This window comes from Natrix helvetica, assembly GCF_964273705.1.
Source record: "Natrix helvetica genome assembly, chromosome: 3".
Lineage (NCBI taxonomy): Eukaryota > Metazoa > Chordata > Lepidosauria > Squamata > Natricidae > Natrix > Natrix helvetica.
Genome location: NC_138549.1, coordinates 11305847 through 11328826, shown reverse-complemented (window position 1 = coordinate 11328826; position 22980 = coordinate 11305847).

The following is a 22980-nucleotide window of genomic DNA, read 5'->3' as shown; positions in this document are numbered from 1 at the left end:
GTGGTAATAGAAACATGATGAAATGATGTAAATAAGTTAAAAGACATAATAAAAGTAGGAAGGAGAATAAAGGAAATTGTTGTATAATTTACTATTTATTCCGGGGAGTTTTGTGTTTATGATGAGTTGACATTTTGTTGTCTCTTATAATAGACCTGTGCATCTTTACACAACTACAAAGCACTTCTCCCAAAGATCTAGTCATTTATTTTATGTTGTCAATTATTTCACATCATTGTATTTTCTAGAATACCACCGATGATCTATTGATCTATTTGCTTCAGCAAATCAGCATATTGCACAAAGTTATGTGGACATAGTGATTTAATGAGCCTAACTTAAATGAACCGTTTCCTCCGTTTCGTAATGTTTTACAAAAATATTAGATTTCAGGTGTCACCATTCCCATCCTGCTGAGAAATTCTAGAAAGTGAAGGCCAAAATATTCGGAGGCACCAGATTGGAGAAATCGAACTGTCCAATTGCTTCTATTGGAGCGCTATAGCAGGATTCATCACAGTGATGGGTTCCTCGCCCCGTCACTACTGGTACGGTGCTCAAGGGCCATGCGTCCCTGCAATACCCAGCTGCTTGTCGGAGCTTGTGCATGTGCCACATGCTGTGCACGCATGCACAATTGGCCGGTTGCTTTAAAAACCAGTATAGAATGCGGTCAGGTGGATGGGCCAAATGAGCCACCGTACTGGTACACTGTCAGCTGCTCCCGGCTACTACAGGTACGCCCATACCAGGCAGTACCGGCCAGAACCCACCACGGATTCATTACCTGCTAATAGGGAAGATGCTTCAAAGGGAACCTTTTAAAGGAGCCATGTCCTATTTTAAACTAGATGTCTACCTCTCACTGTCTTCTAAACCAGGGGTCCCCAACCTTTCAGACCTCAGGGACTACTAAATTCATCATTTTAATTCCTGCAGCCCTCTAATATGATCTGCCTAATGACTGGGTGGGTGGGTGTGGCCAGATGGTCATGTGACAGGGTGGGTGCGGTCAACTCAATGTCACTCACTTCGAGGGGTGCCTTGCCGGCCTCTATTTGTTCCTCACCTCCCTGCCCAGGCTCCTTAGGGCCCCAACAGAAAGCAGTTGCTGAAGCTAAGCAGCCACCATGAGAAAGAGTTGGCAAAACAGTTGACTTTGTTCAAATTGGATCTGACTGAGAAGGAGGCTCAGCAGAAGCATCTAATTGAGGACTACGAGCATAGGCTTTCCAAGCAGAGGGAAGACCTGCCGGAGTGCAAGGCCAGGTACTGGCACCTTGAGGCTCAGCTGGCTGAGATGGTCAGCCAGTTCCAGGCCATGATGCAGTCCCACTGGAACAAGGCTCTCTGGCTCTTCGCCACCAGTGACACTTCCCTCCACCCCTCATCCAAAGCCCCACACCAAGAGGCTGAAGCAGACCCCAAGTCGGAATTTCTTCCCCTCCCTCCAACCCACACAAAAAGATCCCGAAAGGGAAGACTCTCTGCAGCAACACAAATCTTCATTGCACATAACTGACCCAGGGGACATAGTTTGAGGACACCTGAATTTGTGCAATCTAAAAAATGCATTTTTTTTTCTGTGGACCACCAAAATTTTCTCATGAACCACCGGTGGTCCATGGACCATCAGTTGGTGACTGCTGTTCTAAACAGTAAATAAATATCTTAATTCAGAATGGATATATCAGGTATCAGTGGCAACTAGGGCACTTAAGATTAATGTGACAAGGATGGAACTTATTAAATGCAGGGTAAGTAATACTGTGCTTAATGTTTTAAATAAATTAGAATTAGATCAAATGCATCCATTTTAGATTTTACCGTGACTTTTTCATTTAAATCTTTGTCCTGAAACAACTACTTTGAGAAATATTGCTACCTTTTACTTTGAAGAGTTATAAATCTTTACTTGATTGAAATGAGACTTCTCCGGGTGCCGTCCGCCAAACAGTGTCGGGGGGCGACACCCAGGAGCAGAGCCTTCTCTGTGATGGGCCCAGCCCTGTGGAATGACCTCCCCCGTGACATCAGGATTACTTCCGATCTCCGCTCCTTCCGTGTACAGCTGAAGACCCACCTCTTTCAATTATCTGGCCTGGCTCAACCGTAATTTTTCTTACTCCTCCTGACTGTCTTTTTAAATTTTAAATTTTAATCTTACATTGGGTTTCTTACAATTGGGGTATTTTAATGGTGATTTTTAACTGTCTAAATGTGATGTAATTTGTTACCTCCTCCGTGCATGTGTGTCTTTGTATATATGTATGTTTATGTGGTTGTACACATGTTTTATGTTCTATATGCTCCATTGTACGCCGCCCCGAGTCCTGTCTGGAAAGGGAGCGGCTAATAAATTCAAATTTTTTTTTATTATTATTATTATTATTATTATTATTATTATTATTATTATTATTATTATTATTATTATTATTATTATTATTATTATTATTATTATTATCCTTCTGAGGTCCGTAAAATGAGGACCCAGATTGTTGGAGGCAATATGATGTCTCTGTAAAACCACTTAGAGAGGGCTGTAAAGCCCTGTGAAGCAGTATATAAGTCCAAGTGTTATTGCTATTGCAACTTGATTAAATAATGTGGTCTATTGTTTAAATCATCGGCACGGAAAAATCAGAGGAAAAAAAATATATAATTCATTAATATCAAGAAGAGAAGAAAAAAAAACAATGGATTTCAAGAGAACTCTGAAAATACAAGCACAGAAGATGCTTTACAAGACACAAAGTGCCATATGTTGCAATGAATATGATTTTGATAGGGGTCAAATTGATTTAAATAAAGCTTAAATTGAACAGCTGTTTCAGTTCTCTCAAGTGTCCTGACATTGGGACAACCAAAAATAGCTAATCTGTGCATGCCAACTTTTGGAGGCAACATGTTAACTATCAGTCTCATATATTTTCAGCTGATAATAGTGAATAGGCCTACATTCTAAGAACAGGAAAGAAATGGAAGTCGGTCAGGATTAAATTTATGGCACAGCTGTTCTCTGAAGAAATATAGGTAGTCATTTAGTGACTGAAGTTACAACTGCACTAAAATAGAGTGACGTATATGCATTTTTCACACTTACGACCTTTGCAGCATCCCTATGTTCATGGGAGCAAAATCCACACGCTTGGCCACTGACTCACATTTATGACCGTTGCAGTGTCCCAGAGTCATGTGATTACCATGTGTGACCTTCTGACAAGCCAAGTCAATGGGGAAGCCAGATTCACTTACCAAACATGTTACTCGTTTAACAACTGCAGTGATTAACCACTGTGGCAAGAAAGGTTGTAAAATAGGGCAAAATTGGCTTAACAAATGTTCTTGATTAACGAAAGAAATGTTGGGCTCAATTTTGGTCGTAAGTTGAGGACTACCTGTAGAGGAATTATTTAGGTTGGACAGGGCAGATTTTTTAGCGATCTTTGAGTCTAATTAATATCAGTGAATATATGGTATGTGAGTTTATAACAAATAATAAATAACCTAGGGAATAAACAAATTGCACTTTATTGCTCAAAATGATAAGTACCAAGATGAAAGAATGGAATGGAATGGAATAGAATAGAATAGAATAGAATAGAATAGAATAGAATAGAATAGAATAGAATAGAATAGAATAGAATAGAATTCTTTTGTCAAGGTACTGAGGATTTAATTGCTGCCAGCTGATATAAAGTTGTAAACTGTAATCTATAAACTGATTCAATGTGGCTGATGCAATGAAGATGATTCATTGCATCTGTGGTATAACCCGTTTAAGACTCTGATAGGAGGTACACACACACACACACACACACACACACACACACACACACACACACACACACACACACACACACACACACACACACACATATATATATATATATATATATATATATATATATATATATATATATATTTTCGTAGATTTTCACGGGTGTAGGTATGCTGGTTTTGTTGTATTCGGGTCTTTTAACCTTACACGGGAAAAGACCCGAATACAACTTAAAAACTGCCTGAAATGTTTGCAAGGTCTAGAATAGATGTGTCAAAATCTCTGGATTACAGATTTTTAACACAGGTAGGTTTAGCAATGCCACTATTGGAATTGGAAAGTTTATTGTTAAACAATCTTGTCATAAGTTGAAAAATCATGTTACTGCACCACTTAGTAGTTCTGGTTATTGTTCAATTGTTAAAGAAAAAACTCTGTGGGTCATTAAGTGAAGTCCTCACATAACTGCAACATGACTGCCTGCTGGCTTCCCCCTTGACTTTGCTAAGCCTGCAGGAAGGTTGCAAATTGTGATCAAGTGACCACAGAATGCTGTGACAGCCAAAAGTAGGAGGTCTGGCCACAACTACCACTCATTAAAGGAGGACCATATGTGTACCACATCCGATCTGTACTTGAAATATACATGAATCAGAAAGCATCTTTTGCTTTGAGCTGGAATAAAATAGACCCACATGAAAATATATCAGCTATGTGCAAACCTGGGAACTCAGAAATGTCCTTGCCTTTTTTATTTTTCAAACCTCACCATGCTATCAAATTGTTTGAGGTCTCTACCCTTCATTGTTATCAGTGATGACCAAGGCAAGCTTATAACCTCGAAAGTTCTTTTTATGATTTAAGATTCTATAAACTGGAAAATGCTTTGATGGCCTTGAATTTTTCCAATCAGTCTTTCTCAATTAATAATAGATTGACGGGTTTCACTATGTCTTTCCAGATACAGGAAGGGTCTGTCATTAGCCTTCACACCTTTCCCTTTATGTAAGGCCCAGGAAAATCATGTGCCATGTTTTCCCAAAAATAAGACAGGGTCTTATTTTCTTCTGATCCCCGAAGTAAGTGCTTGGCCTTATTTTTGGGGAGGTCTTATTATTTTTGAGGTGCAGGAAGCAGTTAACGTGGTCACCTCATGACTGCTGCTGTGTTGCAATATTTTTGGGGAGGGCTTATTTTCGGGGGGGTGGATTTTAGCACATGAGCTCAAAAGCCCAATTGGGCTTATTATCCAGGGAGGGTAGTAACCCTAATTTTAGATTTTTCAAAAATAAGCAAATTGGTGTTAGAGAAAGGAAATATCTTGTTAAATTAATGTACTAACCATTTGGCCTAAAATGGCCCACTTCGCTAGGGCAGTGAAAAGAGACAGTAACCAATGTGGAATTGGCTAAGTGGGAAAAACTTTGGATACTTAATCAGAAACTAACATTGGCTACGGCGTATAAAAAAAAATCTTTATAAGATGTTCTACAGATGGCATCTCCCCCCAGCACGGCTTTCCAAAATGTTCAAAAATCTGGCCAGGCACTTTCTATCATATGTGGTGGACGTGCAATGAGGCAAAAAAATATTGGAAAATGATTCAATCATGGTTAGAACAAATGGTGGGAGAACAAATTATGTTTAAACCAGAAACTTTTCTCCTAGGCATAATACCGGAGGGGTTTAAGAAAGATACACTGTATTTAATTATACATATACTAACTGTGCACAGTATTGGAAAAAAGAAAATACACCATCAGAGCTTGATATAATCAGAAAAGTGTTGGCCTGTGGAGAACCAGATAGGCTCACTCTTGAACTTAAAAATAAAGGGGAATCAGAATATTTTGAAGTATGGAACAGATTTTACGATTGGTATAAGACAAGATGACAAGACTGGAACAAATGTATATATTGTGATTGGACAGAAGGATAGACAATGTATTAAGTAGATTAACTGTTAATGGTTGAAACTAGCTGTACATAATGTGAATGAATGGTCACTCTGACTCCGCGGTATTGCACTGTTTTAAATGTAAAAATAATAAAAATATATTTTTTTAAAAAAGAGGCAGTAACCTCAGTTTTTTTTTTAATGGCAAATCTATTTTTGTGTAATGAATATCATTTATCCTGTGTGGTTTGTTTAATGCTGACATCTTACACTAGTTCTAATTCTGCAGTGATACCCTTCAGTTTACAATAAACGTCTGGCAAAAAGTTAGAAGTGAACCACAGAATTTATACTAAAAGGAAAGAGAAAATCCATATGAAGGGATAGTCTGGTTCTTTCAACGTATCCTAGAGTAAAAATAATCCCAGGGATCAAATCCAAAAGAATTAAGTTGTCCTGATTAATTTTTGTAGGGAGTTGGTTGTTGAAATTGGAAACCTCTTAAAAATATCAAATTGGAAATCTTGATATTTGTTTATATAAAAAAAAACAAATATTGATATTTGTTTATATAAAAAATATGATATTTGTTTATATATATAAAAAAAAAACCAGAGTGCAGGTGTGGAAGGAAGAAATATTACCCAAGGATTTAAAGTGAGAAAGAAATGAATAGAATAGAATAGAATAGAATAGAATAGAATAGAATAGAGAACAGAACAGAACAGAATAGAATAGAATTCTTTATTGGCCAAGTGTGATTAGACACACAAGAAATTTCTCTTTGGTGCATATGCTCTCAGTGTACATTAAGAAAAATAAAATAGAATACATTCTTTAAGTATACTCCCACGTGCCATAAAATCAATAGCCTGGCTTTTCTCATTTGATGGAATGTTTTTTGCCTAAAAGTTGGTGTGACATTTGTGTTGAACTTAATTTATAAGTCAGAGATGTATGAGTTTGACAGACTTGCCTTCTGTGCGACTGTAATACAGGGATCTTCATGCTGAATCCAAGTTCATGGCTTCTAATGTTGGCCTGAACAATATTACTGGAGCCATGATGTCCACTCATTTTAAGAACTTGTCCATCAAGAGATACTGGCTGACAAATGACTGTCAGCATCTCTCAAGGCCACTATACTCTTCTTCCTTGACAAACTCAACTTCTCTAAACACACTCTTTGAACCAAAGTTAACAATCTAATGAACTGCTCCTGAATGTTTGGGAGAGTATTATAGTCATGGATGCTTTTATTGCAATAATTCTTTTTTATCTCTCAATACATTCTATCTTCTGCTGGTGGAAGTATTTAGGGAACGGTGACATCACTATGTATCTATTCAGATTTTTTCGATTTGCATTCACATCATGTGCTTAACATGCACTGAGGGATGGGGGAATCATCTGTATGACGCCTGCTAAAGTGTTCAGATCTTCTTGTTACCTAGAATTAAACAAAAGGGCATAAAATGTCCATAGAAGCCATTCTATGAATGGTGAGTGAGCACAATTAAAGAAGATGGTATTAAATTTCAGAGATTACTCTCTCATCCCCTTTGTCAAGATCTACGGAGACCAAGTCTCTTTCCATTATGAAAATAAGCTTAGGGAATAGTTATGAGAAAACGGAGCTTGTTTTACATGGGCAAAATGCTGCTTTCATCATTTATTATACACTCACATTACCTCTTTACTATTCTCATTCAAGAGTAACTACAACACTGGTTCAATGGTTAAAGACTGACAACCTGGGTTGGAGAGCTAAGTGCCACCCAATAATGTGAGCTCCCGTTATTTGGCCTAGCTCCTGCCCACCTAGCAGTTCAAAAGCATGCAAATGCAAGTAGATAAATAGGTACTACTTCAATGGGAAGGTAACAACATTCCATGTACCTTTGGCATGTAGAAATAGCAATCACACTTAAACTTATACACTGCTTTACAGTGCTTTACAGCCCTCTCTAAGTAGTTTATAAAGTCAGCATATTTCCCCCAACAGTTTTGGATCCTCATTTTACCCACCTCGGAAGGATGGAAGGATGGGTTAACCTTGAGCCTGGTCAGATTTGAGCTGTCAATGTGCAGTCAGCCAGCAGTCAGCAGAAGTAGTCTGCAGTACTGCATTCTAACTGTGCCACTGCAACACCCTGTAGTCATGCTAACCACATGACCATGGAAGCATCTTTGGACAATGATGATTCCCTCATAAAACAAACAAAGACAAGCACCAGCCCCTAGAGTCAAACACAGCTGGACAGGGGAATCTTTTATCTGTATAGTTATGAGAGTGAAGATTTTCTGAACGGTGCCACTTCATCTGTGTTCCTGTGTTTGGGTGTGTGTTGGTGTGTGGGTATATATGGATGTCTCTGTGTGTGTGTGTGCACGGGTGCACACATTTAACCTCAAACACCTTACCTTAGAAATGCTTTTGTAGAGCACTTATTTCTTAGATCTCCTCTCCTCACCTCTCTTACCAGTCTACCCTCTTAAAATGATTGGATGTATGTTTAAATTGTTGTTCACAGCCAGGGAAACTAGTTGGAATGGATCAATATTGGTACTGCTGTGAGAAATGAAGTAGCAATTCAATTTTTAAGATTGTGGTCATAAAAGGTCCACCAAGATTGGGTTTCTGTCTTCTACTCTGAACTAGCAGAGTACAATGAACATCCATATATCTATATCTATATCTATATCCATATCCATATCCATATCCATATCCATCATCTATCTATCTATCTATCTATCTATCTATCTATCTATCTATCTATCTATCCATATCCATATCCATATCCATATCCATATCCATATCCATCTATCATCTATCTATCTATCTATCTATCTATCTATCTATCTATCTATCTATCTATCTATCTATCTATCTATATCCATATCCATATCCATATCCATATCCATATCCATATCCATATCCATCTATCCATCTATCCATCTATCCATCTATCCATCTATCCATCTATCCATCTATCCATCTATCCATCTATCCATCTATCTATATATCCATATCCATATCCATATCCATATCCATATCCATATCCATATCCATATCCATCCATCCATCCATCCATCCATCCATCTATATCCATATCCATATCCATATCCATATCCATATCCATATCCATATCCATATCCATATCCATATCCATATCCATCTATTCATCTATCCATCTATCCATCTATCCATCTATCCATCTATCCATCTATCCATCTATCCATCTATCCATCTATCCATCTATCCATCTATCCATCTCCATCTCCATCTCCATATCTATCTATCTATCTATCTATCTATCTATCTATCTATCTATCTATCTATCTATCTATCTATCTATCTATCTATCTATATCTATATCTATCTATCATCTATCTATCTATCTATCTCTATCTATCTATCTATCTATCTATCTATCTATCTATCTATCTATCTATATCTATATCTATATCTATATCTATATCTATATCTATATCTATATCTATCTATCTATCTATCTATCTATCTATCTATCTATGCACACACACACATACATACATACACACATGTGTGCGTGTGTGTATATTGTGTGTGTGCATGCATGTGTATATATACACATATACATACATACATACATACATACATACATACACATATAAATAATAAAGGGTCATATTGCTACCACAATTATATCTGGACTTCTGCTTCTAAAGTGTAATATCTAAAACCATTTGCTTCAAATGCATTGTATGTCATGGTTTCAAATAGCATCCAAATGTAAATCAGAGTCCAAGGCAAAGTATTGCTCAAAGTTCCAATTTATTAAGAGAGCCATGTTGGCACATCTGGGAAAACCCGAATCTGAAAGCTTCCCAATTTTTCCCACCGAGTTGAAAGTTCAGGATCTTGCCTCCACACCCACAAGTCCATCACATTGTCCAATCTCCCACAGTTCCACCCATCCAATTCTGGTCAGGTGCAGAGACAAATGATGACCTTGGCTTTCTAGAAAGAATTTTGTTATGACTATATGGTATGTAATTCCTTACAATCCACCCTCTCATTTTCCCATAATAGAAAATGCATAGCAGAATAATAGAAAGTGTGGCAGGCCAAAGACCCAAAAGAAAAGATGACTGCAGGCCTGACATTGTTCTTATTTACTATACCACTCAGCTAGGATCAAGGATGCTGAAGAAAGCCTTCCCTATTCACGAGGATAATATACAGCCCATCACAAGATTGAAATCCTGTAGGCTAGTATGGAGAACACCCTTTTACTTAACGTCTACCCAGTTTAACCCTGAGAATGTGTGGAGTGAAGAATAGTCCAAGGCACTATTAAAAAGATGTCGAGACTCTAGAAAAAGTGCAAAAAAGAGCAACCAGGATGATTAACAGACTGGAGGCTAAATCATATGTAGAACGGTTAGAGGAACTGGGCATGGCTAGTCTAGTGAAGAGAAGGACCCGGGTAGCAGTGTTCCCATACTTGAGGGGCTGCCACAGAGAGGAGGGGGACAAGCTATTTTCCAAAGCATCTGAAGGCCGGACAAGGAATAATGGATGGAAACTGAACAAGGAGAAATTCAAGCTGGAAATAAGGATAAATTTTCTGACAATGAGAACAATCAACCAATGGAACAAGAAGTTGCCTTTGGAAGTTGCAGGAGCTTCATCACTGGAGGCTTTCAAGAAGAGACTGGACTGCCATTTGTCAGAAATTATGTAGGGTATCCTACTTGGGCAGGGGGTTGGACTAGATGACCCACAATGTCCCTTCCAACTCATCTAATCTAATCCAATCTAACCTAAATCTTCTTGAAGCCTGTCCAATAGTGAGCCCTCTTCCGAATCACTGGTTTTAACCTGCCATATTCTGTCTCTGGACAAAACTAAACAGAATCTGCCTTGTATACATCAGTCTGGGAAGATTCCCCTTCTTGCAACTGTAGTGCTAATATTCAAACTATTAAACATATTGTGTAAGACAACATGCATTCTCTCGTTACTTAGAATATCTGCATAAAGCAACCCCAGATGTGATTGCTTGAATAGCTGAATTGGACATCTAGTTATGAGGACACCACCGTACCACCCACAGTTTTTTTTAATTGTATATTATTACGTGGATATGTTTACTTCTTTGTCATCTTCTTTTCACATGCAAAATAAATATATTTATTATTTAATGGTAATAATACACTGAAAATTTGCTTCTTCACTCCATAAACTGGAGTTAAGATGCTGTGAATATTTCATTGAATAGAAGCGAATCACCAAATCAGGAAAATAAATCTTGTCTTTGAACATATCCGCTTTTATTCTGGATGAAACAAAAGCTTTAATATATTAGTATGCTCTCTGAAATGTTTGTATTTATATTGCTATATTAGCTGTTGCTGGAAAAAGGTGCTGGAAAAAACTATTGCTGCATATTTTTATGCATATAGACACCAATGCTTTAGCTGAAGCAAAAATTCCACATTTTTTTTTCTGCCTATGTGTTTGGCTTCATACATTTTTTATAAACATCTCACAATATTGCTATTTATTTTACCTGGTCTTATGCCCAAGTGTATGTGCCTGTATGGATATTTAGACTATTTCCCTACTCCTTTTGCATTAGATATGCTTTTCCAGTGAATAAATTTATTGTGTTCTATCATTGCATTTGAATCATTTTCTTTTTTCTGTTTTAATTTTAACCACTTGGAATGGTGATGACGTAGCATATAAAACATACTAAATAGATATGTGAATGAAATTAAATATTTTACTGGTGATGAGTTGGATTCATTATTCACAGTACAGAGAAGAGCAAGAAAGATGATTAGGGGACTGAAGGCTAGAAGATATGAAGAACGGTTGCAGGAACTGAGTGTGTCCAGTTTAATGAAAAGAAGGACTAGGGGAGGCATGATAGAAGTGTTCCAATATCTCAGGGGTTGCCACAAAGAAGAGGGAGTCAAGCTATTATCCAAAGCACTAATCAAGAAACTAATCAAGGAAAGAAACAACTTAGAACTAAGGAGAAATTTCCTGAAAGTTAGAACAATGAATCAGTGGAACAACTTGTCAACAGAAGTTGTGAATGCTGCAACACTGGAACTTTTTAAAAAGACATTGGACAACCACTTGAAATGGTATAGGGCAGTGATGGCGAACCTTTTTTGGCTCGCGTGCCACAAGTGGGGGGAGTGCAGGGGGGTCGTGTGCGGGCGTGCCGCACCCATAATGCAATGTGCGACCCCCCAGTGCGCATGCGCGCACAATGCACGCCCCCCCCATTTTTACATGCTTTTTTCGCCCTCCCCAGGCTCCAGAGGCTTTATAGGAGCCTGGGGAGGGTGAAAAGAGCCTCCCCCGCCCCCCCAAGAGACCCTCCGGAGGCTTCAGGGACCATCCGGAGGCTTCCCTGAAGCCTTCAGAACACTTAAAACGACCCTCCGAGCAAACCGGAAGTGACTTCCGGTTTGTTTGGATGGTCGTTTTAAGCGCTCTGAGGCATCAGGGAAGCCTCCGGACGGTCCCTGAAGCCTCCGGAGGGCTTCCGGTTGGGTGGGGAAGGCTCCTTTCACCCTTCCCAGGCTCCTATAAAGCCTCTGGAGCCTGGGGAGGGCGAAAAATGGCTTTTAAAAAGGTGAACTCAGCTGGCCAGCGACCGCATGCGTGCTGGCCAGCTGACAGGGCAGCGCATCGCGTGCCCTGACAAATGGCTACACGTGCCACCTGTGACATGCGTGCCATAGGTTCGCCATCACTGGTATACGGTTTCCTGTCTAAGCAGGGGGTTGGACTAGAAGACCTCCAAACTCCCTTCCAACTCTGTTATTCTATTCTGATTCCAAAGGGCCATTCATATCTACATGCAGGCAAAAAGTATTGACCTGCCATCCAGCTTTGATTTTTGAAGCAAAAGAGCTACGATGCCCATTTATAGGAATTAGAAACATAATAAGTCTATAGAAACATGTGTCTTCCTGCTGCCTTCAAAGGCGTTTATTCACTTAACCCAAAACAGTCTATTTGCCAAGAAATAAATGAGGATTCTTAAGCTTTGTAAAGAGAGACAGTGAGACAAGAAAATTGCCTTGGTACCAATACTGCTGTTTCCATTTCTTCTAGAATTCAAGGGTTGTTATCCTGTGAGTACAGAGTTAAAAGTTGGGTGGATCTTACTTCTTTGTCACTTTATTCTTTTGTCCCATCCTGGAAAGACAGTTTTTTGTAGTCTCTTGATATGAATGTAGACACTCTCAGGAGAAAATGATTTCACTTTTTTCTCAGGAAAAAAAGGAATGGAAGGATACACAAGTCTCGTTCTGATACTTTCAGAACAGAGATATGTATCCCATTAGGAATATGTAACGAGAGTGGTCCGGTGGCCTAGAGGTGGAGCTCTCGCCTCACAATCAGAAAGCTGTCAGTTTGATCCTAGGTAGAGGCAGATATTTCTCTCTCTCTGGGCACAAGGAGAATATATCTGCTGAACAAAACTCTGCACTGGCAACAGACAGGGCATCCAGCCAGTAAACATTCAACTCCACTCGGTTGCCCAGACTCCACCCTGCAAGGGATAATCCCTTGGATTATTGGGTTGTTAAAAGATGATGATGATGGACTATGTAAAGAGGGGTAGAAAAAACACATCTCTCTCTCTCTCTCTCTCTCTCTCTCTCCTTCTCTCCCTCTCCCACCTCCCTCCCTCCCTATTTCTCTCTCCCTTTCCCTCCCTCTCTCTCCTTCTCTCCCGCTCCCCTTATTTCTCCTATTCTTTCCCTGTTTTTCCTATGATTTGCTAGCTACCGTAGTGCTATTTCATTCAAAGTAACCTGATAACATTAAAAGGTGTGCTCTCTCTCTTCTACCTCCAGTATCTTTTCTAGGAAAAGTATTTTCTAGTATCTTTTCCAGGAAAAGTAACCAATTTCGTTGTATTTAAGTAAAATGACAATAAAGATTATACTTATTCAAACCCAGAGAGAGTTAGCAATTATAGTTTGCATCCCTTTCTCGTAGAGGCTGACTTCTCTTAGTTGTCGTTTCAACCAAGGAAGCATTTCCGTTCCACATTGGGTCAACGTTGACTTCGGTTGTCTACGACAAATTAGGCACTCTCTATGCATGACGTCCCATTGAATGAAATATCCCCGTTCTCCTGGGTAAGCATCCTTTGTGTCTCGATGAAAACAATGGCATTTATCCTGGCTTCAAGTCTGAGAGATTCAGTACCTTCTCAGTTGGGTCATTTTCAGCTAAATTCTTCCTAGCTGAAATGCTAACTATGTCACCTTGGGTCACGATGATGATGTCTAAAGAATCCAATCCTAAGTTATATAACATCTCAAGTGAGAATGCTTTTTCCAAGCTAGCTATATTCTCATCAGGAGACTAAGAGAGAAATAGAGCAGGGACAAAAAAAAACAGTTTTTATACCCTTCTTTTCTGATTGTTTTTATTGCTCTCCAAGGCCTCGCATGACCTTTGGCAATATCATTGCTAGCAAGATGGATTTACAGTCCTCCCCAAATGTTGCTCATCCAGGCTTTCTCCCTACCCCCCACTAATAAAACCACAAGCCATATTCATTTGGAAGTATCCCCATCTGCCAAGTTGGAGCTGGCCAGGCAGACAAAGTTTTGCAACTCTAAGAATCTTAAGGCAAGTGTTTAAAATTGGATATGGGAACAAAGTGTTGGGGCAAAATGGAGGGATTAGAAAGGGTGGATTTCTAATCTTTGCATACACGAAGAGAAAGTGAAATAAGGGAAGGGGAGAAGTGTATTTACAATGAATGTATCCGAGGTGGAAATGTTGTACAGGAGGAATTTTTTTTAAAAAAGTATTTTTAAAAAAAAAAACTGTTGAATAAAAATAATTGTTTAAAGGGTGGATTTGCTGTCTTTTCTTGCTCATTTCGAACCCTTATGTAGTACCCCTCATGTTTCCCCTGTATATTAGGGGAAATTCTTCTTCTTCTTCTTCTTCTTCTTCTTCTTCTTCTTCTTCTTCTTCTTCTTCTTCTTCTTCTTCTTCTTCTTCTTCTTCTTCTTCTTCTTCTTCTCCTTCTCCTCCTCCTCCTCCTCCTCCTCCTTCTCCTTCCTCTTCCTCCTCCTCCTCCTCCTCCTCCTCCTCCTCCTCCTCCTCCTCCTCCTCCTCCTCCTCCTCCTCCTCCTCCTCCTCCTCCTCCTCCTCTTCTTAGAATAGAATAGAATAAGAGAGTTGGAAGGGACCACTTCACACAAATGGTTATCCAACATCTTCTTCAAAAATGTCCAGTGTTGGAGTATTCATTTCTGGAGCCAAGTTTTTCCACTGGTTAATTGTTCTAACCATCAGGAAATACCCAGTTCCTGCAACCGTTCTTCATAAGTTTTAGCCTCCAGTCCCCTAATCATTTTCATTGCTCTTCTCTGCACTCTTTCTAGAGTCTCCACATCTTTTTGTACATCATGGTGATCAAAACTAGATGCAATATTCCAAGTGTGGCCTTACCAAGGCATTATAAAGTGGTATTAACACTTCACGTGATCTTGATTCTATCCCTCTATTTATGCAGCCTAGAATTGTGTTGGCTTTTTTTTGCTTCTTCTTCTTCTTCTTCTTCTTCTTCTTCTTCTTCTTCTTCTTCTTCTTCTTCTTCTTCTTCTTCTTCTTCTTCTTCTTCTTCTTCTTCTCCTCCTCCTCCTCCTTCTCCTTCTCCTTCTCCTTCTCCTTCTCCTTCTCCTCCTCCTCCATCTATGATGGTTGTGATATAAATTAGTGGTACAAACAGCAAACATTTTTTCACCTCCCAACATCATGATTGTATATTACAACTTTTCAGTAAGAACACTCCTGTTGTTGAAGTTGGAGAAACAACAAAGTGATATGCAACAATAGCTTAGCAACACTTTTCAACCCACATCAAATGTATGCATTAGCCCAAACTACAGCTAATAAGAGATAAGATAATCTCTTGTACCTTATTGGGAGAATGGAAGTGAAGGGCCTGACCATAATCTTTTCTACAGACAGAAAACGGTTTATACTTCCTCTATTCAAGAGTCATTTCGTACATCACAAACCCTATGCTCCTACTATGTGTGTATGCTTACCAAATTAACTGTAGCTACCACAACTGCAGTTTTAGAATTTTGCTAATCATAAATATAGTCTTCATTCTATCTGCATTGGACAAACCAGAAATGAACCCATAGAACAATGATAGCTTCCTCTGCCGATGAATGTGCAAATGTGGGAAAACAGTGGTTGCTGCATTTCTCTTGAGTGAAGCTTAGGATGATTTAAATGTGATAAGAGAAAACCATACAAGAGAAGCCAGTAAAAAAAGGGAGAAGCTGTCTTTCTGGGGGCAAAGGCTGAAAAAGAGGAGACAATTGGATGTGAAAGCAAGAAATAAACAAACCTTGTTGGGCAGCAAGCCATGAAATTCCAGACAAATAGCTGGCTTTGTGTGTCTGTGTTTGTGTGCGTGTGTCTGTGTATTTTACAATAGCACCAGGAAGATAAAAAAAATATTGAATTTTGAAGCTGTCAAATAATTTGAAATTTGGCACCATACTTGCTCTTGAATTAACTAGCTGAACGAGCTTTGTAAAAGTCAGATAATTATCTGTCCTGTACATTGCTAACATAGGTCATTGGAGAATATTTTATGGGATTTTTATGCTGCACCAAAAATCTAAATGCCTGTAGAGGAATACTTACAGCTGGTGAACCCAAACTCACTGACTAGTCCACCAAGTTCAATATTCTCGAATTCCATTTCCCCTGACCTGGTGTTATGCTGAAGAGTTGCTCAGATGTGCTGTTATATACCTTTGGACATTACCCAGGTGATTTGGCTCAATATAGATTTTTAAAAACAACAACACATGGAGCTGTCCAAGGTTCTTACGAAGAGTTCATGTTATTGTGTGCAGCCCTTGTTCCGTTTAACACAAGTGATATGAGTGATGTTTATCTCCATACACAATTGTGAAAAAAGATGCATCTGATTTAAGCATTTTAAACCTCCTTTTCTCAAAAAAGACCCCTCCAAAGGTGAGGCGGGCTCAACCTATTCTCCAAAGCACCTGAAGGCTGGACAAAAACCAAATTGGGTAGAGACTAATCAAGGTGAGAAGCAACCTAAAATTAAGGAGAAATTTCCAGACAGAACAATTAATCAGTGTAACATCTTGTCTCCAGAAGTTGTGGGTGCTATAACAGTGAAGGTTTCAGAGAAGAGGTGGAACAACCATTTGCCTGAAATGGTACAGGGTCTCCTGCCTGAGCAGGGGATTGTACTAGAAGACCTCTAAGGTCCCTTCCAACTCTGTTATTCTGTTATTCCTCCAAACCTAAAAAGCTGCAAAGCCTTACACGTAGAGTAAGATAGAACTCAGTGTCTTCTAAGCCAGGGGTTTCCAACCTTTTGGACCTCAGAGATCACTAAATTCATAATTTTAAATCCTGCGGACCACTAATATGATTTTTTTAAAAAAGATAAATAGTATTTAGTATAATATAAAAAATGGAAATCATTTTTCTGCAGACCGCCAAAATTTTTTTGCAGACCCCCAGTGATCTGTGGACCGGAGGTGAGTTCCTACCAGTTTGGACCGGTTCGGTTGAGTAGGTAGTAACTCAGTCGGACACGCGGCTGAACCGATCCTCGGCAGCGGCATCTTGATTTTCTGTTCTGCACATGTGCAGAACAATCTTCATTGAAAAAATGTAATTTTTCTCCTTTTTTTTAATGTTGTGCGCATGTGCAGATCTTTTCAGGTGCAAATTTATTCGGGAGCCGAACAGGTAACAATGCTAGCAGGAAGCACACCTGCCAGGGACTACTGGCTGATGACCACTGTTCTAATCAACATGGAGTTCCCTTGATTGAGTTAAAACCAGGGAAGAATCTGAAACACCATCACTGAATGTATCAGAATGTATAAACACCCAGTGACACCACCTGCATTCTGCTTAACTTAGGTAGTACCTCATTAGCTTCCCTAAGCTTGGTTTTATGTAGATATTGTCATTGCAATGAGTTTAGTCCTGAGCCATAATTACTATTGACCTCAAGGGGATTCAGTTTGATAATTTTGAGTTTCGGTGCACAAGAGTCACACCATCATTTTCTGGATGGGTTAATTTCCTTTCATGTAGACAGTTCTTTATATGTTCCACGGCGCCCTGCTTATACAAATCCTAAAATGAAGAAGGGACTCAAAGAAGGCAATTCATTAGCCTCTTTTCTAATATTCATGAATCTTATGCCCAGGCAGTTGCATAATGTTAATCAAGCTTCCAAAGGTTTTTCTTGTTCATAAATGGCAAATCTTCTTGTAACCAAGTGGAGTTTGAATTTCTTTCTTCGTACATGAGGCAACATTTATCATCTTTTCCATGGGGTTTTGCAGCTGCCCTCTTCAGCTATTGGTCCTCTCCAAGCTCTGCAGGATGAAGCAGGGAAAAGAAAGAACTGCAGACAGGAGAAATGTTCATGTCTCCACATGCTTATGTCATCACACATGCATCACGGCGATGTCTGCACCACGCAAACATCAAATTGATGCTCGCAAGCCACACCGAGTAGGACAATCTTAACACAAGCTCCACCCTACTGTAGCTGCACCACAACATGGCTGGCTGAAAAACAAAGGGGCAGAGTTTGTCCCTGCAACATCACAATGTCATGTTTTATGGGTTACACCTTCTGCATACCCCAAAGATTTCCAGTTCTACTCAGCATCCATTGAATCACTACGAAATAAAGACACTGGATCCCATAAGGCCGTGATGGCAAACCTATGGCATGTGAGCCCAAAATGGCACGTGGAACCATGTCACCTGGCATGCACAGAATCACTGTTCTTCCAGGTTTATGGCATACACATGTGCATGACAATCAGCTGGCCTTTGCATGTGTAGCAGTACTGGAAACTGGAAGAGCTGGTCTTCCATTTTCTGGCATGCGCATGTGTGCCAGAAACTGTAAGAGCAGTTGGCCAGCATGCATGCAGACACCAGAAAAACAAAAGTTCATTTCTTGGTGCGCACATGCCCCCTGGGCTGCTCCTCTTCCCGGTTGCATCCCTGACAAGCGTGTGTGCTCCCTTTTCGGCACTCGATGCCAAAAAGGTTCACCATCACTGCCATAAGGCTTTAGCCTGCCCAAGTCGAAAAAAAGAATAGAAGAGTTGGATGGGATCTTGGAAGTCTCCTAGTCCAGTGTTGGCGAACCTTTTCGGCACCGAGTGCCAAAACTGGAGCATACGTGCGGGAGGAGCACCGGAAATCGGAAGAGCAGTGCCCTGGCACACATGTGCATGCCGGGAAGCTGAGCTTCCAGTTTCTGCCATGTGCATGCACACCGTTCACCTGGTCTTCTGGTTTCTGGTGTGCATACATGTGCAAAGACCAGCTGGCTGGCACACATATGCATGCCAGAAGCTCAGCTTCCCATGCATGCCTGGGAGCGGCTCTTCTGGTTTTCGGCATTCCCATGTGCGCAAAGACCAGCTGGCTAGCCCACATGTGCACACCAGAACCCGAAAGAGTAACATGTGATGGCTGGCATGCCCAGAGAGATGGCTCTGTGTGCCATTTCCGGCACGTGTGCCATAGGTTCCCCCATCACAGTTTTAGCCCAACCCTGCACCGTTCTGGACAAGTGATTATCCAATCTCTTGACTGAAGAACAGTTGCAATTGGTTATGTCTAATCTAGTGAATTGGTTATGGATATTGGTGAATTGGTTAACCAATCTAGGAATTGGTTATGTCTAGTCTAGTGAAAAGAAGTAATGGGGGGACATTGTAGCAATGTTCAAACATTTGAAGGGATGCCACAAAGAAGAGGAGGGTTAACCTACATTCCAAAGCATCAGAAGGCAAGACAAGAAGCAATGGATGGAAAATGTCTATGGAGATTTTCCATCATCCAGGTCATGGTTGTCCCAAAGGTGATTTTTTTCAAGAAGCAACTGGACTTTCTCTTTTTTCTTTCTTTGAAGATGTTTCACTTCTCATCCAAGAAGCTTCTTCAGCTCTGAAACAGAGAAAAAAATGCAAAGGGGAGCAACTAAGATGATTAAAAGCCGGAAGTCTAAAACATAAGAAGAACGGTTGCAGGATTTAGGTTTTAGTAGTCTAGAGAAAAGAAGGGCTGGTGGGGGATGGGATAGCACCATTCCAGTATTTAAGAGACTGCCACAAAGAGGAAGGGGTCAATTTATTTTGCAAAGCACAAGAGGGCAGGACAAGAAACAACGGATGGAAACTAACCAAGGAGAGACGCAACCTGGAATTAAGGATAAATTTCCTAACAGTGAGAACAATTGACCAGTGGAATGACTTGCCTTGTGGATTCTCCATCACTAAGAGGCTTCTAAGACGAGACTGGACAGCCATTTATTTGGAATGGTGTTGGGTCTCCTGTTTGAGCAGGGGATTGGAATAGGAGACCTCCAAGGTCCCTTCCAACTCTGTTATTCTGTTCCATTCTGTTATTGCCTTCTTAAAATCCTCCAGTGATAGACAACCCACCACCATATGTATTATCAGCATCAATACTTGAATCATATCACATTCAGATCTTTTTTTGGGGAAAAAGAGGAATTGGTGTACTTCAAGACATGGGGAAGATTTTATGACTGGCTGGAGAAAGAAATCTAGAAAAGAAAGTAAGGGAAAGATACAGAACCCAGACGATACACTATTAAATGGAAAAGTGGGGGAAGAGGGGGAAAACAGAAAAGAAATATACAAGTATATATTCAAGAGTGAGATATAAAGGGAAAAAACAGTTATGACACATTAGTGAAGGAAAGGGAATAAGAAATGATACTAAACTATATTTGGGTTTGCAGAAATATCATCCCAAGAAAACATAAATTGAGATTTGAAAGAGACACCTATAACAACAGAAAAAAAGGGAGAGAGGAGGAGAGGACGAGAGGAAGAAAGAGATAAGGAGAGGAGGGTGGAAGGGAGAGGAAGAGAAGGAGAGAGGGTAGGAAGGGGAAGAGGAAGAGTAGGAGTAGGGGAGAAGGAAGGGAAGAAGGAAGGGGAAGGAGAGGAGGAAGGAAGGAAGTATAGAAGGGAGGGAGAAAAGAAAGGGAAAATAAGGCGGTGTTAAAACAGTTGGATGGGATGGTAAATAAAGCAACCCAAACTGTATATTATAATCTTTTAAATGGAATAACAAATGTATAAGAATGACAAAAGTAAAGAATAATAACTATGTGAATGTAGACTTATAATTGTATGTAAGAGAATAAAAAATAAAAAAGAACTTTTCAAAAAAGAAAAAAAAGAAAAAAGAAAACCAAGTCTCTCTCTTGCTATATATCCAGCAAAATTAAATAAAAAGGTAAGAAAAGCAAACACTCCTTTATGGCACAATTTACTGTTCTTGCTACCAGCCACGACTTCGTGTTTCTGCTGTTCCCTTTTAATTTTATCACTTGCTTTGGGATGTCCAAAGCTTAAATCAGTATTTCCCCAACTACATGCCAGAGCATATGCTTGGAAGCTGTCAACGGGCTGCAAGTACATTGTGAAAAATGGAAATAATTATAGCATCTTCTGAAGCCCAAACACAACAGGGCACGGGGGAACAGATGTCCTGCCATTCTTTGCCATTGCTCTGGACGTAGGTCAGGTCTGTATCACTGGCTTGAGACCCCAATCCAAGAGTCAGGACTCAGGGTCTAAAAAGAAAATGAAAGGGACTTTCATGTGAAGTAATGAGGGAAGGATCAACCATAAACACTTGGCTAAGACGCATGCCCAAAGTTGCAGTTATTCATTTATGTAATAAATGTTTACAATCTTCTTAGAGGGTAAGATTTCAGGATGAAATAGACTCAATAAAAACCATAAAACAACTGAAAAAACCCAATCACACAGGAAGATGAAACTATAAACCTCTGAAGTCCAATATTTTTTAGGAGAACAGCCGAATCCTCAGTTGACATTGAAATGCTCAGGAAAGTCTACCCAGAGAGAGTGATGTGCCTTCAATATCAAATTGCCAGACTATTAGGTTGGTTTTAAGGTTGCCAGAGACACTTTGAAGCCCGAATGGCATTCACTGGCTGTAGCAGCTCTTCCAAAACTAGCAAAAATATGCTTATTCTAAGCATGCTGTTCTGACCTAGGATTCCCAAGAGCATAAAGCAGACTCCTCGTCCCGATAAACCTCTTTTATTTATGTTAAAGAGAATTCCTCTCCAGCAAAGTCCCGGCAAACAGCCTTTCATGAGGTTTCACAACTACAGGCCTTTATCAGGCTTGGAGAATTGCCAGGTCGATATCTTCCAAACGCCACGCTGTAGCAGCAATTCCTTGGCAAGAAGTCAAGAACAGATCTTCACCCTAATAAATTGAACTTATTGTCTCCTGCAAACTCCACTCCCCTTTCGCTCCTCTTTATTCCCTATGGGAGGGGCCATTCATCGTCCACCTGTGCCTTTACTCCCAGGTCAGCCCTTGTTCCTTAACTGTTCCCTTCTCCTGGCAGCATGCCCACACTGGGAACAGGCTCCAGCTGTTCTTCCGCCCCACTGATGCCTGACTCTGAAGGCAGCTGATAACTGGCATATGACTCTGGCCCCCTTTTTGCCTCTGATACAGAGCCCTCATCAGAGCCTTTCCCAGACTCCAGGACTGGCCCATGTTCCTCCCCAACCTCTTCACTGTCCGAATCTGCTGCCAGCTCGGCTACCTGGTGGCAGGCCACAACACATGCTGGTGGTTGAATTGTACATTTTATTTAAAGAGCAGTCTTTTGAGGAGCCTCATAAAAAGCCAAGAGTCAAGCAACATAGGGTTTCTTCCCCCTCCCTCCCTAAAAAGATAGCTTTGTTTTATGAAGAGGAAAAATCTGTAAAAAAAAGTGGCCATCAGTTCAACTCATTTTTAGTTCCCATGACAACTTAATGATTTGGTTGTGGAAACATTTTTGACAAGGAGAGTCTCAAGGACTAGACAGCTGACATTTCTTCAAGACAGATGCAGAGACTCCAGGACTATATTTCATCTGAGTTTGGCTGAACTGATATTATGGCTATCTTACACACACACACACACACACACACACACACACACACACACACACACACACACAGAGTCAGCCAGATATTGAAACTGGATTTGCATTATTGTCCTCCTATCAAGTCCTCCCCAGGAATCTGGGATAGCCAGATGTTGTTTAGAATATTAAAGGGATTCTAGCAGGATGGAAGCTGTTCCAAATAAAGCTGCCTGCCGCAATTGACTGATGGTGATTTTGTCAATGCCAATGCATTTC